The sequence below is a fragment of the Macaca mulatta genome, chromosome 4 (assembly GCF_049350105.2).
Source record: "Macaca mulatta isolate MMU2019108-1 chromosome 4, T2T-MMU8v2.0, whole genome shotgun sequence".
In the NCBI taxonomy this organism is placed as follows: domain Eukaryota; kingdom Metazoa; phylum Chordata; class Mammalia; order Primates; family Cercopithecidae; genus Macaca; species Macaca mulatta.
Genome location: NC_133409.1, coordinates 85,515,761 through 85,534,208, shown reverse-complemented (window position 1 = coordinate 85,534,208; position 18,448 = coordinate 85,515,761).

Below are 18,448 nucleotides of genomic sequence, written 5' to 3'. Positions count from 1 at the left end.
CCCCCAAAGATCTTGTGTTGCCGACAGCTTTGCCACAGGATAGTCAGGCTGGCTGAGATCCAGAAGCACGTTGTGGGTGATCCTGCTTTGTGTTTCATGTTAAGTACGGCTGGTGGACGATGATGAGGGAATGACTGGAGACGCCAGATGTGACATCTAGTGAAGGTTGGATATGATCACCATGCCAGAGAATTTCCATTTGGTGTGGAACTGGATGCCATGTTGGTTTCTTGCAGTCTTCTGTTTTGCAAAGGCTCATTGCCAATGTTCTCGATGTGATTATCTTTGCTGAGGAAACTGAATTAATCCAGGTAGCAAAATTCTTACTGTCTCTAATATGCTAATTAATATCATTTGTTCCATATATGCATTTTAAGTCATAAAAAACATGTGTCCAACAAACCAAAAACATTCCTTCAACTAATATTGCTTTATTCTGAGACCTGTGCTCAGTATAAGGATAAAGTGGAGAGTAAGACAACCTGTAGACATACCATTAAATTGGGTCTGCATTTTTTCCCTTCTTCAATGAATTGCTTTGGCATTACAAACCTGATTCCAGAACAGTCTTTAATTGTGCTATCAATGGAAATGCCACAGTTTTGGATATATGCCAGTATTATACTATAACCTTGGACTGACTAAAAATACTGTGCAGCTAATTAATTAAACCATATCTCTTCTTGTTTAGAGTGTGGTTTGTTGCAATACCTAAATGTAGTCTTGTAGATATTCAAACTGAAAGTCTCTTACAGAACAAAATATGTTACCTTCTAATTCACTGCTTCCCATGCCACCTATGAAACATAGATGTTCATGCACATATGCACACATATACACATATCTACTTTCTTCCCTCGAAATAACCTCAATTGGTCATTTGGTGTGTGTGTCTTGTGTTTACATATATGTATGTTCACATCACAGTTATATTTCATGACTGTTTTGTATACATGTGAATACTACTATTGTTTCATGCATTGTTCACTTAAAAATATGTCTTAGAAATCTTGCCAAGTAAATGTGTGTTAAGTCTACCACTTTCTTTTCAACCACTGAATAATATTCTTTACTACAGATGGACAATATTGGATTTAGCCCAGGCCTCCACTGATGTATCATGGTACCATTTCTCATTTAGAAGGAATAATACTTTATTGCCAATTTTTTTCTATTTAAAGGAATTTCCGTGGAAAAGCTACACCATACATATGATCTCCATTTTCAATATGCTATTCTTTTTCATTTGTAGTGTTTGAAATGTATCAAAGCTCCATAAGAGAATTCTGGGTCTAATTCTCTCTGGAGTCTTCTCTACAGTACTCATTGCTTGAAGGCATAAGTTTCAAGTTATATACTTGGTGGCAACAGTAATCTCCAAAGTATTTCACACTTTGCATTTTTTAAGATAATTAATTAGTTTATAGCATTACATACCCAGCACTGAAATTTAAAAACTGTACTTTGGAGCTATAAACCAAGTGACCTGTAAATCTTTATTTAGATGACTTGGAGAAGGTCATGTCTCATAAAATCTGAGAATATTAGTACAATTTGTTATTCACTTGATTGAATTTTGAAAATCTAGTCTCAATAGGAACAGAGGATGGATCAAGATTAAATCTGTGTGCTTTGATTATAACCTTCAGAGACAAGACATATAATTTGTCCCTTCAAATTCCTTTTTGGTGAAGATATAAACAAATATCAATGGAAAAGAATATATTTGTGAGTAGTGATAATGACGTGGTCCAAATAACTCAGAGCAGCAATTTCATCCACACTTCCAGTTACTAGTTGAATTTTGTCCCCTAACAGAGATGATAAGTCACTCAAAATCACTATTTTTTTTGAAATCTCTCTCAGGTTGTAAGCTTTTTGACATTCTGTTAATACAAAATATGTCAGCACACACAGCTGGTGCCATTTCAAAGAATGGGCATAATACCAGTTTCCTGAGAATTTCTAAGTTGAATATTGTCATTTTTATTATCTCATGCCTCTCTTTAAAGGATCAACTAATTGAATTTAAGTTCTCCACATGTCTCTACACATTTAACCAAGTTCTGCATAAATCAGTATGCTTAATTTCCATAGTATACAGGATTGGTTTTGCAAAGATTTTAGACTAAAGAATAAGCCCCGGACTGTCTATGAAGCACATTTAAGGCCAAGAGCATAATTATTGCTGACTCAGGAGTATTGGTTTTTTCTTTAACCCCTGCTCAGGTTAGCCAATAGTCTGGCTTTGTCCTTTCTACTCTCACAGACCTAATTCAAATGTTATCCCAGCACACCAAATTCTTAGCAGAAACTGAAGGGGAGATCATTGTCCAACAATGGTAAATATTCAATTCCATCCCCTTTGTTCCTAGGTTTAGGAGGTGAAAGAGTGAGTCAACCGGAGAAGTAGAATTTTATATTTATTAATGCAACCTCTATCAGCACAGTGAGAAAAGTAATCATTCAGCCTCAGGAATGTTTGCCTGCTTCTACAGGCTAAATGCTGGCACTCTGCCTGTCTCAGACTTTCTCAAGCAGCTCACAATACTGCTGCTGCCTCTGTGGCCCCATCAAAGGATGTCTAGGAGTCTGTTCATTTCAAACAAATCAAAATATCCATACTTCATGCTATCATCTCATGTGATAAAGTCTAATGTCTTTAGTTCCTCTGTAACGTATAATTTTTCTTTAGCTTCTGATTTTCCATTATTTTCACTACAATAGTAGATAATAATTTTATGGCCTATTTTTACCCAAAAACTGTATGAAAAGATTGTATCAAAACTAATGGCCAACCAAACTGAGATACCAGTTCACACCCCCAGAATACTTAAAATTAAAAAGACTGACAATATCAAGTGTTGGCAAAGATGTGGAGCCATTGGAACTCTCATCCATGACTGGTAGAAATGTAAATTGGTTAAGCTACTTTGAAAAATAGTTTGGCAGTTTTCTACAAAGTTAAGTATGTACTTTTCATATGATCCAACAATCCTCCTCCTTGGTATTTACTCCCAAAAAATGAAAACATATGCCCACAACAAAGACCGTGTCAAAATGTATAGATCAACTTTATTCAGAATAACCCAAAGCTAGAATCACTCCACTGTTCAACAGTAGGTGAGCCGATGAATAAACAAATTATGGTATATCCATACAATAGAATCCTAGAGTCCTCAGAAATAATACCACACATCTACAGCCATCTGATCTTTGACAAACCTGAGAGAAACAAGAAATGGGGAAAGGATTCCCTATTTAATAAATGGTGCTGGGAAAATTGGCTAGCCATAAGTAGAAAGCTGAAACTGGATCCTTTCCTTACTCCTTATACGAAAATTAATTCAAGATGGATTAGAGACTTAAATGTTAGACCTAATACCATAAAAATCCTAGAGGAAAACCTAGGTAGTACCATTCAGGACATAGGCATGGGCAAAGACTTCATGTCTAAAACACCAAAAGCAACAGCAGCAAAAGCCAAAATTGACAAATGGGATCTAATTAAACTAAAGAGCTTCTGCACAGCAAAAGAAACTACCACCAGAGTGAACAGGCAACCTACAGAATGGGAGAAAATTTTTGCAATCTACTCATCTGACAAAGGGCTAATATCCAGAACCTACAAAGAACTCAAACAAATTTACAAGAAAAAAACAAACAACCCCATCAAAAAGTGGGCAAAGGATATGAACAGACATTTCTCAAAAGAAGACATTCATACAGCCAACAGACACATGAAAAAATGCTCATCATCACTGGCCATCAGAGAAATGCAAATCAAAACCACAATGAGATATCATCTCACACCAGTTAGAATGGCGATCATTAAAAAGTCAGGAAACAACAGGTGCTGGAGAGGATGTGGAGAAATAGGAACGCTTTTACACTGTTGGTGGGATTGTAAACTAGTTCAACCATTATGGAAAACAGTATGGCGATTCCTCAAGGATCTAGAACTAGATGTACCATATGACCCAGCCATCCCATTACTGGGTATATACCCAAAGGATTATAAATTATGCTGCTATAAAGACACATGCACACGTATGTTTATTGCAGCACTATTCACAATAGCAAAGACTTGGAATCAACCCAAATGTCCATCAGTGACAGATTGGATTAAGAAAATGTGGCACATATACACCATGGAATACTATGCAGCCATCAAAAAGGATGAGTTTGTGTCCTTTGTAGGGACATGGATGCAGCTGGAAACCATCATTCTTAGCAAACTATCACAAGAACAGAAAACCAAGCACCGCATGTTCTCACTCATAGGTGGGAACTGAACAATGAGATCACTTGGACTCAGGAAGGGGAACATCACACACCGGGGCCTATCATGGGGAGGGGGGAGGGGGGAGGGATTGCACTGGGAGTTATACCTGATGTAAATGACAAGTTGATGGGTGCAGCACACCAACATGGCACAAGTATACATATGTAACAAACCTGCACATTATGCACATGTACCCTACAACTTAAAGTATAATAATAATAAATAAATTTAAAAAAAAAAAAGAAGCAAACTACTGATACACACAACATGAGTAAATCTCAAAAATATTTTGCTGAACAAAATAAGACAGACACAAAAAAGTACAGATGATATGATTCCACTTACATGAAATTCTGGTAAAAGTGGAAAAACTAATTTACAGAAAGCAGAAGTTGCTGCATGGGGCCAGGGTAAGGAGTGTATTGACTGCTAAGGAATACAGGAAAATTTAGGGGAGCAATGGAAATGTTTTATAGCTTGATTGTGGTGTAGTTACATGGATATATATAATTGTCAGACTTAATGGAATTGTATATGAGCACATTTTATTGGGTATGTTATACCTCAGTAAAGCTGATTTTTAAAAAATTAAATGGCCAGACACTAAGAAAGAGAATTCCTAAATCTGTCGAGATGAGCCTGAAATGAATAAACAAAGAGCAATTCACACTTCTATAAGGAGCATATTTTAGCAAAATTTGGGGAAAACAATTAGGTTCAGAGATATTTATATCGTCAAGCCAGTAATCCCACTTCTAGAAGCACATCTTAAGAACATTATGCGATCATTAGAAAAAGACATATGTAGGAAAATATTAACTTTGGTAGCAAAAATAAACATTATTTACAGTAGCAGGAGTAAAAATTTATAAAGGAATCATCCCAATGCCCAACAATAGGAAAATGATTATGAAAATTTTAACGCAACTCAATAAAAGATTATTCAATGATTAAAAACATTGAAGATCATATAGCGGTGTGAAAAATGACCATCATATAATGTTAAAGAATACAAAATTGTGTCTGTACAATACATATCTCAGATATTTTGTTCACATATGACATGAATTGAAGGGAAACATAGAAAAATAGTTATATTTGTAGAGGTAGAAAGAGAAGCCGTTTACTTTCTTCTGTTAATGTTACCATGTTATTCTTAGAATAAATAATGAATAAATGTTAGATGACCCAGAAGTGCATTTTTTGTGTCCTAACATCATCATAAGCTATTCTGTAGGCTGCATGCTGCTTAGAAACCTGGGAAAGGGACAAATCAATGTACCCAGTGGAGTTGAGGGGACAGTATTCATCTGTAAACAAGAATGAACATAAGCCATGCTTTTCTCTTTACAAACTTGAAGTCCATACTTATGTTTTTCAAGCTTTCTGTTTCTTTCATTTTCACCTCTGTCGTTTATGATTTAACGGCAATTGCATTAGGTTTTTTAGCTGCATAACAAATTATATCCAATTTACCTGCTTAAAACAACACATACTTATTATCTCAGAGTTTCCATAAGTTAGAAGTCCAGGCATGGCTTAGCTGGTCCTCTGCTCAGAGTCATGTAAGGTGGCAATCTAGATGTAGACCATACTGTCTTTCCCCAAGCTCTCATAGTTGTTGGCAGAATTAATATTTTTTTGATTGTAGGACTGAGGTCCCTACCTTCTGGCCGGTTGTTATACAAGGCTGCTCTCAGCAACTAGAGGCTCCATCAGTTCCCAGCAATGTAGCTCTCTCACAGGCCCTCTCACAACGCTGCAGTCGACTTCCTTAATGCTAGCAGAAGCATCTGTCTTTTCAGAAAGGGTCCAATCTTTCTTTTAAGGGCTTTCATTTGAATAAATTGGGCCCACCCAAAATAACCTCCCTTTGAATCAACTGACTTGGGTCCTTAATTACACCTGCAAAGTTTGAATGAATTTTATTTAAATAAAGTGGACCCACCCAAGACAATCTCCCATAGTCAACTGATTTGGGTCCATAATTACATTTGCAAAATTTTGTAATCATAAGAGTGGCCCTCCATCATAATCATAGGTCCTGTTTATACTCCAGGGGAGGGGATTATACAGGGTGTAGGCGCCAGCAGGTGGAAATCTTGGGTTTCATCTTAGAATTCTGCCTGCCACTGTAATTGATATTTATTATATTTACTTATTTACATTATTACATTATATTTACATATTACATATATTTGCTATGGTAAAAAGAGGATTCCCACAGAGATTGAACCTATCCTCGTATGTGTCCACTACAATTTATAAAGGTATTGCCTGAAACAGACAAACACAACACACACACACACACACACACACACACACACACAAACCAATAATAATGGAAAATGCTGTCCTTGCAAGACTGGCATCCCCATAAGCAGAGAGGCCACTCACCTTCATATGTAAACATAACTGGCCTCCAGGGAACTCACCATTTCCTTCATTTAAGTGATTTATTATTAGGTTAAGATAAGGATAATTAATATGAGCAGGAATTCCTCCAGTTCCTTTTCCATGTCAGTGACAGACATCACTAGTAGATCACAGTATTTCTTTACACTGTGTCCAGACATGGCTTCAGAATTCTCAGCACAGCTCTTCAGAATCCACAAAAATAAGTAGCAGTTGACACATGAGATTAAATCTACTTACCATCCCTGGTTTAAAATACTGTTTTCAGAAAGTGCCAATTAAACAACAAATTTGAGTGCCAGCTATGGGTAAGGCACTTCAAAGAACTTACACCCAAATTCAGAAAAAAATAAAAATATTCATAATGTATTTCATTTTGTTTTCATTCAAATTAGCACTCACTGAGGTTCTTAAAGAAAAACATATATTCCCTACCATTTAGATCACTAACTTAATTGACAAAAAAAAAAAAAAAAAAGAAAGTGGGAAAAGTTGTATTGTGCTTCTGAAAGCATATTTGAGAAGAGCAATGGAAAGACAGCTTTCTTATTTCTTATCGTTTTCCTCCATAGGACACTTCAGAATTTCCAAAGTGAATTCATGGTATGATATCACTTAATTCTTGAAATAATGTTGCAATACAGGCATTATTATAATCTTTCCTTTAAGTTGGAGAGGTCAATATAGGTCAATTGAGATCATACAGGTGACCACATCACTTGCCGAAAATGAGAGTATTCTCTGCAGATAGAACCAGAATCAGTTTATTGTAGTTAAAACCACATTTACTGTCTGCCAAAGAATCAGCCTTGAGAAAGGGCTTTAACTGAATTATTCAGGCTACAAATAACACCAACTCAAGCTGTGTTAAATAATAAAGTATCTCACATAACAGGAAGTCCAGGCAGTTGTGTCAGTTATGTTAACAAGGACTCAGGTTTTTTCTGTCCATCTGCTCTGCTGTCCTCAGCAACCACTTCTTCCTAAAACTAGTTTCCTTTTCCCACTCTCCATGGCCTCCATACAGAAGCTTCCTACTCTCCCCAAACCCTCTCTGATTCATGCCTAACTGCTAACTGTGCACCCACCTGAATCATTTTCTGCCTCTTCCTTATCCTCTCCATTTGACTACACCTTTTATCTTTAATGAGTTCTCACTCTTTCCAGTAGAATCATGATTTAGTATTTTTCTCCTCCTGCTCGGATAAGCAATTTCCATTTACAGGAATCAAAACATTATTTATTCCTAGCTACTGAGATGAGTAATATGCTCATGTATTTACATTCAGGTGCTAGAGCTATTCAAACTATCCAAGTACCTACAGAATAAGCTTTTCAAAACTTAAGCACAGTTTGCAAAAACATAGCAACAACTTTCCAAAGTATACTTTTTCCTTTTTTACAATCTTTGCTAAATCTGGTTTTGAACGTGTATCTAATAATTCCTTAGATGTGTATAGTAATAGTCGAACCTTTTCAAACCACATAAAATAACTGATTTGAGCCTTACAACAATTCTACAGGGCTGGAAAAGTGTGTGCTCTGACCCCATTTATATCTGAGGCATTTCTTTGCTCTTACAGAGGCATGAGCATGATAAGCAGAACGTCATAGACTCCTCTGCAAATTACTGCAACACGCATTGAAAGCTTACATTTGCCAGGCATGATTAACTCAGTGATTACATTGAAGAACACAGAGTGGTAATATGCATTGTAGAGGATGCTATAATATACATCTTTATTAACACATATTAATTAATAATATATTCATATCTATTTGTGATTAATATATTAGCTATTATATGTTATATAATCAATAACAAGTAGGTATGTATTTCACAATACTTAAAGAGATTTGTAATTTACGATGCACTTTCACATCTGCTCTCCCATGGTAGAGGCTGCCATGCTTGCTTTTTCCTGTGACCCTGCTAACTTAGCTAGCCCTGGTTAGATTTGGAGCCCCAGAACCCATCAAATACTTTGGCAGGAGGAATAAATACCCTCAGCTGTGTACCACACTAGGTGACACCTCATCAACTGATGACGATCCTATGAGACATACAGTGAGAGGACTCACGGGTTAAAAATGAAGAGAGAGCAGATAGAAAAGGAAAAGGGAAAGGCTGAGCCACAGAAATGTGCAACTAGTAGAGCTGCCACGTTATCCTGGAAGATGTTCCAGTCTTCGCTGACATCTGACTCTCCAAACCGGAGGCAGCTTCTCGGCTTCCTTACTTTCTCGTGAATCCTTAGAAACCCCCCACCATCTGAAGTCCCAGAATTTGTTGTTCCTTGAAACTTGAAAAAGCCAACACACTGATTTTATGAAGTGAAATGTCATTAAACATTCTCTGGATTAATCAACAAAATCAAATCTTGTTTCCTTCTAAATGAGAAAGACAAAGGAAAAATAATAAAGACCGAATATTTTAGTATTAGGAGGAAATCATTTTATTTTCCTGAACAAAATTATGTTTTCAATTACCAAAGGGTTGAAAAATCTTCAGACTAGAAAAGAAAAAGTACTTTCAGTTTTCCCTCTTTCCCACCCTAATTAAATAAAATATATGTGCAAGGGACAGAGTATCACAATGTTTGCCATAAATGAACCAAGCACACGACGTCTATGCAATTTTACAGATTGTTCAGTTCCATTTAGGTCACATTGGACTTTCATTTAAAATGCATCACGTTTTATTTATTATTTATAATTATACTACTAAATGCTGCTAAACGTACAGAGTCTAGATGGTACTTGTAGCATGCAAGGGTCTGGGCCCAAAAACTAAGGTCACATAGACCTGGAAAGTGAGGCTTAATATCCACTGGCTTACAGAGTGAATGTTACTTTTCCAACACTATCCACCCTCTGAAACTGTGTTAGGATGAGAGAGTTAACTCCATTTTGTGAAATCATGTTTCAGGTTAAAGTCACCTTTAGCAGTTTGCTGCCCCCGCAGGGGAATAAATAAATATAAGTAAATAAGAAATAGGCATCTCGTAGCTTAAAAAAAAAAAAAAAAAACCACATCCTCGTGTATGTTTTTCTTCTAGTGAGTTGTATGTGTATTTGGAATGGGTAAAAAATGAATCAGGAAGCAATGATTCTTGCTTTAAAGGAAGAAAAACATCACTTCTTATTGTGCCAATTTCCAACAGATAATTAATCTATATATGTTGTTGCCACTTAGTAGTCTGACCCCAGGACAGCAGGCAGAGTCAATCTCTCTGTCTCTCTCTCTCTCTCTCTCTCTCTCTCTCTCTCACACACACACACACACACACACACTTCACACAAAAGTCTCTCTCTGTGTCACATACACCTGCATGTACTAAGGTCCAAAGTGTCATTAGTAGTACACACAGTCTCTGTTTAAAGATGATAACTCAGTTATTCCAAGATAGGAAGCTCTCTCTTACCCTTAACACCTGCATAAAAGTGCCAGGTATTTAAAACAAGTTGCCTGGTATTTATTTCCAAATACCAACAGTATTACTGCTGCAGCTAGATAAATACCACATGACATGAGGGATAACCACCATTCTGCCATGGCCCTAGACAGATCTGAGTTTACAAAGATTAAGGCAGATAACACTGAGAAACTCAGGGCAAGCAAAGAAATTAAAAACATGACTTTCTCTCAATGGTGTGAAAAGCTATGGGAAATTAAAAAAATAAGCTTCATAGAAAGCTTTGTAAAAATGACCTGGAGAAAACACAAATCTGAATATCAGTAATAAATTAAACATACCTGGAAGTGGGTGACTCCGACAATGCAAAATTTTGAAACTGGGACTTGAGACCAGTCCTTAGAAGGATATGAAATTGGCAGCAACAGGAATGGGCATATCACTCACAAACTTTGAAAAGTTAAAAATACTATCCTCAAGTAAAGTGATTTTTATTAAAGTTCAAAAAGCAGGACTTAAAGTTTCTCTTCTCATGCAGTTCTCAAGAGCACTCTTCAGCTTTCACTTCCTTCTTGCCCAAAGGCAAAGATGACATAGCTGTGTCTTTATGAATTTTCATCCACTCTTATAAGAAAACTGAGACACACCAACACTTTCAAAACATTTAAAGATAGTTCTATTCTTGAATCTGTGTGACCAGGAAATCCAAAATAATACATTGACTCAAAGTCTTGCAATGTTTTGATTCATATCCAAGATCTACACAAAGAACGGCTTTCATTCTTTGAACAAATAATTTCTGAATGTCTACCATATGCCAGGCTCAGCACTGGGCACTGGAAACTTAACAATGGTATAAGAGGCATTCAGTAAGTATTTTTTTTCACTCATTTGAACCAAAATTAAGATGAAATGGGGCAAAAGATGTAAGTTAGGAATTCTTCATTAAAGACTATTTTTAGAATTGTCTTAATTTTAAAATAATTTTATTTTTTAATTGATGCATAATAGATGTACATATTTTGGTGATATGTGTGACAATTTATACATTCATGTAATTTGTAAAAATCAAATCAGTATAACTGGCATATCTATCACTTTAAATATTTGTCTTTTCTTTATGCTAGAAACATTCAAATTATTCTCTTCTACCTATTTTAAAATATACAATATATTGTATGTAGTCATTCAACTGATCTCTCAAACTCTAGACTTTATTTCTTCCATCTAATTGTACATTTATACCTATTAATCAACTCTCTTCATTCCCCCCATCTCCAGTTTTATCATTGCGAAATATGATTACAACTCAACTGATATAGCAAAATTAACTTGACAAAGTAATAAAAAATAAGACAGATTAATATATAATTAGGAACTCAATTTGTACACGTAAATAAATACTTCTAAAATATTCAAAAAACATTTTTTCTCTACTAATTTACTCCTCCACAATTTTGTGCATACTATTAATTTTAAATTTTAATGTACTGAGATTTTAAGAAAATTTTTAACTCAGTTTTCTCCTAAATAATAAAAATTTCCACATATAAGAGACCAGATCCATAAGGTTTGGGGGGCTTCTATACGCTCTTCTGCATTCTGCTCTTCACACTCACATCCCATTTAGAGCCTTCCTCTTAGGTGTCTTGGTTAATTCTGAAGCTGGCTGGGCACATGAAAGTGTGCAGACATTCAGTGCTCCCATTGGAAGTTTGCCTCACAGCCCAAAATATAAACATTTGCATTCTCACTTAGAAGAGGGTGAGAGAAGAGAGCAAATCAAAGTAACTTAAAAGCTGTTACAGCATTTTAAATGTTCACTCATTTAATCACTACCTTAACATAGATGTGTAAGTTATATTTATTAATACTAAAGAAAATCCTGCCCTGGTTATAACATCATTTTGTTACATATTATAAATAAACTTTTGTCTGTTGGAATTGTTTTGTGCAAAAGTAATTGAGTCACATGACAGCATTCGTGATTTTAACAGAAACCCTTTTTGCTGGTGGAAGCTTCTGTTAGAATGTTACTCACAGAGAAATCACAAGTGCATTTTTTGTTACTAGGGAAAATAGAACAGATATGCTGTTAGACTTTACCTTCCCTTAAAGCCCAAAGAAAGAAAAGATTTCTACTGCCTTAACAGTTTGAAAGCAAGTGAAATAAGCTTTACTTCCCAAAGCATTCTTCTTGTTTAGAACACTATGTAATTCAAATTCACTTTGCAGAAAAGAAAATCAGAACATTTAAGAGGAGAGAAAGGATCCTAGAAGAAAAGACTGAAGGAAGCCATGTGTCATTAATTCAGTTATAAATTATTAGCCAAAAGCAGCCTCTCTGCATTTGTATTTGATGAACAAAAATTGATTGCTTCAAGGGCATTTCAATCCTTTTGATGTTCCCATCTTTTAGCCCACCACAAATCTGAATCCTTAACAGAATGATTATAGCATTATAGTAATCCTGAGAGCCAATACTAAAGGATTTGCAAGAGCAATGGAGATCAATAGTTTGAAAAAAGAATGTCTTTTTGAATTGACAGCGCTGTCTCGCCTGATCGTGAACCTGAACAAAATAAGTGGAGTCTAAGTACACAAGCAATCTCACAGGCCAAGCTGAGCTGCTGCGATGAGCCAGTTCTCTGAGAGCTTGAATAGGCCTGAGCGCTGAATATTTCTAAAGGATTAAACCCAAACTAATGGCAACCCAAAGATATTTTGCAAACAATCAGCTTTCCCAAAATAGTTAAGATAATACATTATGGGTCTTGGTTTGGTATTCAAAAGACTGAGTTCAGCTACAGGTTCAACATTTGCTTTTGCATAGAGTTTGAGATTATGGGAAATTGGATTAGCAGCCACGTTGTCTTAATGGCCATCTCCTTTGGGCTGCTTTGAAATTGAGAATCCCCGCAGTATTTCAGGATGGACTGGAAAAAACTACATCCTTAACACATAACATGTTAGAAAACCCAACGAGCCAGAATTATTTAAAGACACAATTGCCTGCATCTATGGGATTTTCAAGTTGTAACATTATTTGATGCCTCAAAAGACAGAGAAAGACAGCTGACTGTTAAAAGCTTCTTGAACAATTCAAGGATTAGCATAAAATTATACATAAAGGAGAGTAAGTACAGCACAGGCACTTGCTCACCACAGTAGGGGCATTGTTAGGAAACGCAAATGGACTCAGTGAAAGTGTGAAGGCATCTTAACATTGTCTGACGGCCCGCATGTTTTAACATTGATGTATATATTTTCCAGTTCTTTGTTTCCTCAAGAAGAGGCAGCTTAGTCCACTGGAGAAAGAAGTCAGAAGACTTCAGATGGCACACATCTGGAGAACATCCCATGGAAAATTGTGAATGGCTAAGTAATCTCTTTCAGAACCAAGACAAGGAGTGGTAATTTATGGTTTAACAGACTACAAAACCTGCCATTAGTTCTAACATACAAACTTTAAACCAATGATTTGGAAGAGTATAATATACAACAACAATTAACAGAAGGAAAACAGCCATCCTGCATGACACAAGTTCCACACTTTCAAAGATTAAAAAGAAAAGAAATCCTTTCTCTAACCGAGTTTGTGTTTTCAGCCACTGGGCAAGACAGCCTTGCCGGCCATTGCACTGGTGGGATGGTGCTGATCCTCACATTTCTGGCATCTAAAAGAGTGGCTCAAATTAAAAGCATGTTGAAGTCACAATCCTTGAGAGTTGTGCTGGAGCAGGCTTAAACATTTTATTTGGAGGCTATGCATGATAACATGTGATCCTTAAAGTTAACCTTTTTTTTCAAGCTGTTTAAAATGTTTTGTAGCTGTTCTTGTCTAAATGAATCAAAAGAAGGATAAGCAGGAACTAGCATAAATAATAGCTGCTTTAAAAGGGGGCAGCAAAATTGATAGCTCTACAAATGGCAGCCACCTGTACCAGGAAAACTCAAAGAAAGAGAATAAGTATTTGAAAGAAAGAATAATTGGAGATGTGACAGCAAAGAATAGAAATCACTCCCCAGAAGGTGTTTAAAAAGCTCTTCTCTCTCCTACTTAATCACTGTTCCCTTAAGCCCATAAATTAAAATGCGATGTGTATGTTATATGCATTATGAGCATGAATACTCGTGTAATCTAAAGAATCTTTGCTCAGCTTGTTTTCATACTGCCAGACTCAATTCCATAAATAATATAAGAACAACAAACTCTTACAGTGAACCGTTCTGCATTACATTATCTCACAGTTTTATTGAATTGTGGTATTGATAGTCTGTTACTTAAGACTCTCATATTAGTGCATAAACAAAGACTTGATTTCTCTAAAAATAATTATCATTCTTTCCTTTAGAAAAGGTATAACAGATACATCACTAAATGTGAAAGAAATTTATAAAAGAATAAAGTACTCGTTGGCAATATATCCCTGAGAACTTAAATGGTACACATGACAGATGATGGAGTGAGTCAAATGACAGCTTTGTTGTATTAAAAGAAGTGCTTTAAAGAAGTCCTTTGTTGGAAAAAGAAATGCACAACCTTGTAATTTTTGAAAGAATAAGAAATATTTAACCCTAACTCTTTAGTAAATTAATAATTCAATCTAACCAACTTGACTGGCATCAACTGGTCTTGTAATAGGGATTCAATGATAAATAAGACACTTGAAGGAGCTTGAAATCTAGTAGGGGTGATCATTGTGCCCTTGAAATGTGCCTGTACTATAACAGAAAAATGTATGTCATCTTTATCCTTAGGTTCCTGGCACAGAGTTCCTAAAACCGTTGGAATTTCCTGTGTGATAAGAATGGATTTTATTATCCATAAGGAGCCCCTTTTGATCCTGTCAGAGCTTATGCTAATGAAGTAACTTGGAATGGGGTCCCTAGGTAGACTCAGGATAGGTCTGGTCACCAGGAAGACCAAGTGATTAGAACTAGAACTTTCACTTCCTCCCACCAACATCCAGGAATAAGAAGGAGATCTAGAGATTAAGATCTGTAAACACTCTTGACATGTGATGAGCTTCTGGTTGGCAAGCACATGGAGGTACTGGAAGGGTAGCTCCCTAGAGAGATCATGGAAACTCTGCACATACACACCCCAGCTCCCATACATTGCCCTGTGCGACTCTCCTGTTTGGCTGTTCCTGAGTTTTCCTTTATAGTAAACTGGGAAGTACAAATAAAATACTTTCCTGAATTCTGTGAGCCATTCTAACAAATTATCAAATCTGAGAACAGGGGTCATGGAAACCTCAATTTATAGCTGGTCAGTCAAAACACAAGTGGTAACTCAGACTTGAGTTACTGGCATTTGTGACTGGCATTTGAAGTGAGGGGTCAGTCTTGCGGAGCTCAGCCCTTTAACTTGTGACATTTGACACTAACTCAGGTAGATAGTGTCAGAACTGAATTGAATTGTAGGACACCCAGTAGAGAAACAGTTTTCTATTAATGTCATTAGTATTATGGTTTTATTATTGCCAACGTCACCTAAAAGTTGATCTGATTTTCTATAAATACCTATAATTTCAAAGGACTTTTAGCATCATTTACAAGTGAAAAAGCTATGTAATCAGTTAAAGAGCAGGTCAAGCCTAGCAACACTATGCAACACAATCTTCCCCAAATACTTCCCTTAGAACAATACACAACAAAGGTTATAGGTTTGTTTGCCTGGTGTGCAGCAAGTCAACATACAAGACATTGGGGATGGCAGCAGAGAAAGAACTGAATGGGGAGATAGAAGGGAATCTCAAATCCACCTCTCCAAGGAGCTGGTTCTAAGGATTTTAAAGGGTTTGCAGGAGGCTGAGGTGTGAGGACTACTAATTAGTTGAAGAGTGTAGAGTGAAGTCATGAGAGAGAGAGAGATGAAAAAACTTCATTATTACACTGATGTGATTCCTCTATGGGGGTCTATAAATTGGTTGGCATCAGCCATTCCACTGGAATTCAAGATCTGAAGAACATCTTAAGCAATTCTTAAACATAAAGCCTTATAATTCTAACATCAGTGATCCTATCTGTAAGACCAGTGGGAATGCAAATGGTCAGTATTTAGTGCTACATGACTTTTCATTACAAGGAAATGGGCCAAAGTGCAGTCTGACTAATACATAATTATAACTGTATTTCTGCCGAGAACCCAGCATGTAATCCCTGTTAACCCTGTGGGGATGGTTTCTATAACATGTGCCAAGGAACACTAGTCTCAAAAGATGTTCTCTATAGAAAAAAGTTTCCATGGCCAATTAGTTTAGTAATTACAAAACTATACACAGATTAGAGAATCACAATATATATCACCATATAAAATCGCTTGTGAAAAAAATTAATGAAGAAAAGAACTTAACTCTCTTTAAATTCGGTATTGCACAGCATGTCTGAACATGGAATGCCTTTATTCATTACACCATTAACATCCTTGAAAACAAGAGTTCTAGCGAACATACGTTGGGAAATTTCTGTGGATCATCCTCAAGGACCAGTTTTTGAGCCAGACCAAAGCAGTGATTTCCTTTGCTCTGAAATTCTATCTCAATTGATACCAGAAACATTACATCATTTTGTTCTTTTTTAAACTTTTAAGTTCAGGGGTACATGTGCAGGTTTGTTGCATAGGTAATCTGTGTCATGGTGGTTTGTTGTACAGATTATTTCATCACCCAGGTATTAAGCCCAGTGCCCATTTGTTATTTTTCCTGATCCCCCCCCCCCCACCTTTCACTCTCTAATAGTCCCTAATGTGTGTCATTCCCCTCTATATGTCCATGTGTTTTCATAATTTAGCTCCCACTTATAAGTGAGAACATACTGGCATTTGGTTTTCTGTTGCTTTGTTAGTTTGCTAAGGATAATCTTTCCTAAACATGAGTTAGCACAAACCATTTCAAATATTCTTCACAGATTTAGAGACATCCCTCAAAACCTTGGTTAGAAATAAATGAATTAATCAATTATTTCTTAAACATTCAGCACAACTATAAAATTAGACTAATTCCAAATTTACATAACTAAAGCAGATGAACCGTTCTGTGTTCCAAATGTTAACAAAATTTAACTCTTTGAAACACACATGGAGATTGAGTTTCACTGCATAAAAATAGAAGAGCAATAGAATAACAGAGGGCCACAAAGGAGGGGCAGGAGCCTGTGGGTGGTGGCAGTGGACTTGTGCACTTCATTTGAGATCATCGCTGATGAGAACCAGGAGTCTTTAAGGTATCTGGATGCTACTCTGCTACCTTAAATGAAAACAGAGCATTAGTTATATACATGGAGAATTCTTCATGAAACTGAAGGCCAAGAATGCAACTGGGACTGCACACCAGGAAGCATCCTGGAGGTCAGCTCTCTTCAAATCTCTCCAAACTGCATCTTGGCTTCTTTCTACTGTCTACTCCCTTCCTTTCTCTCTCTCTCTCTCTCTCTCTGCAGATAGGCCTTTCTCCACTCCTCACCCATGACTCATTGCAGCCTCTGGCCTCCAGGTCTACATGTTCAGCCACATGAAGTAACTAGAGGTCTAGTTTCAAAGCCAAAACATTGAACGAAAAAATGTGACTGGTCCATTGCAGATCAGGTGTCTTGACAACGCTGCCTAAAGGCACAAATAAAGATGCACATCAAAATGACCTCCAAGAGCCCACCCTGTGAAGCTGAAGCATAGTTAACCAAAGAACCAGAGATAGCCCATGAATGAAGGAGGCTCTCTGATAATATCCACTGAAGGTACTGAAGCTGTGGTTTAGCAATTTATTACTTCAGAAAACAGACAGGGTTATAGTTTTACACATGTAGGTAGATTGGCAAATGCCATTACTAACACTAATAATGGAAAGGCATGATGAGCAAATTAATAGTAAAAGCAGAATTTCAGCGGTACGTGGAATATTGTTATCTCACTTCAGAGGAGATGCAATGAGAAGCTTTTTCACTTCTTGTCTGATAACACAAACCAAATTTTAATAAGAAAAATGCTTTGTTTGTTTGTTTGTTTGTTTGGTTTGAGATGGAGTCTCACTGTCACCCACGCTGGAGTGCAGTGGTGCGATCTTGGCTCACTGCAACCTCCGCCTCCTGGGTTCAAGTGATTCTCCTGCCTCAGCCTCCTGAGTAGCTGGGACTACAGGTGCATGCCACCACGTTTTTGGGTTTTTCTTTCTTTCTTTTTTTTTTTTTTTTTTTTTTTTGCATGTGTGTTTTTAGTAGAGACAGGGTTTCATCGTGTTAGCCAGGATGATCTTGATCTCCTGACCTCGTGATCCCCCCACCTTGGTCTCCCAAAGTGCCTGGATTACAGGTGTGAGCCACATTGAAGTGA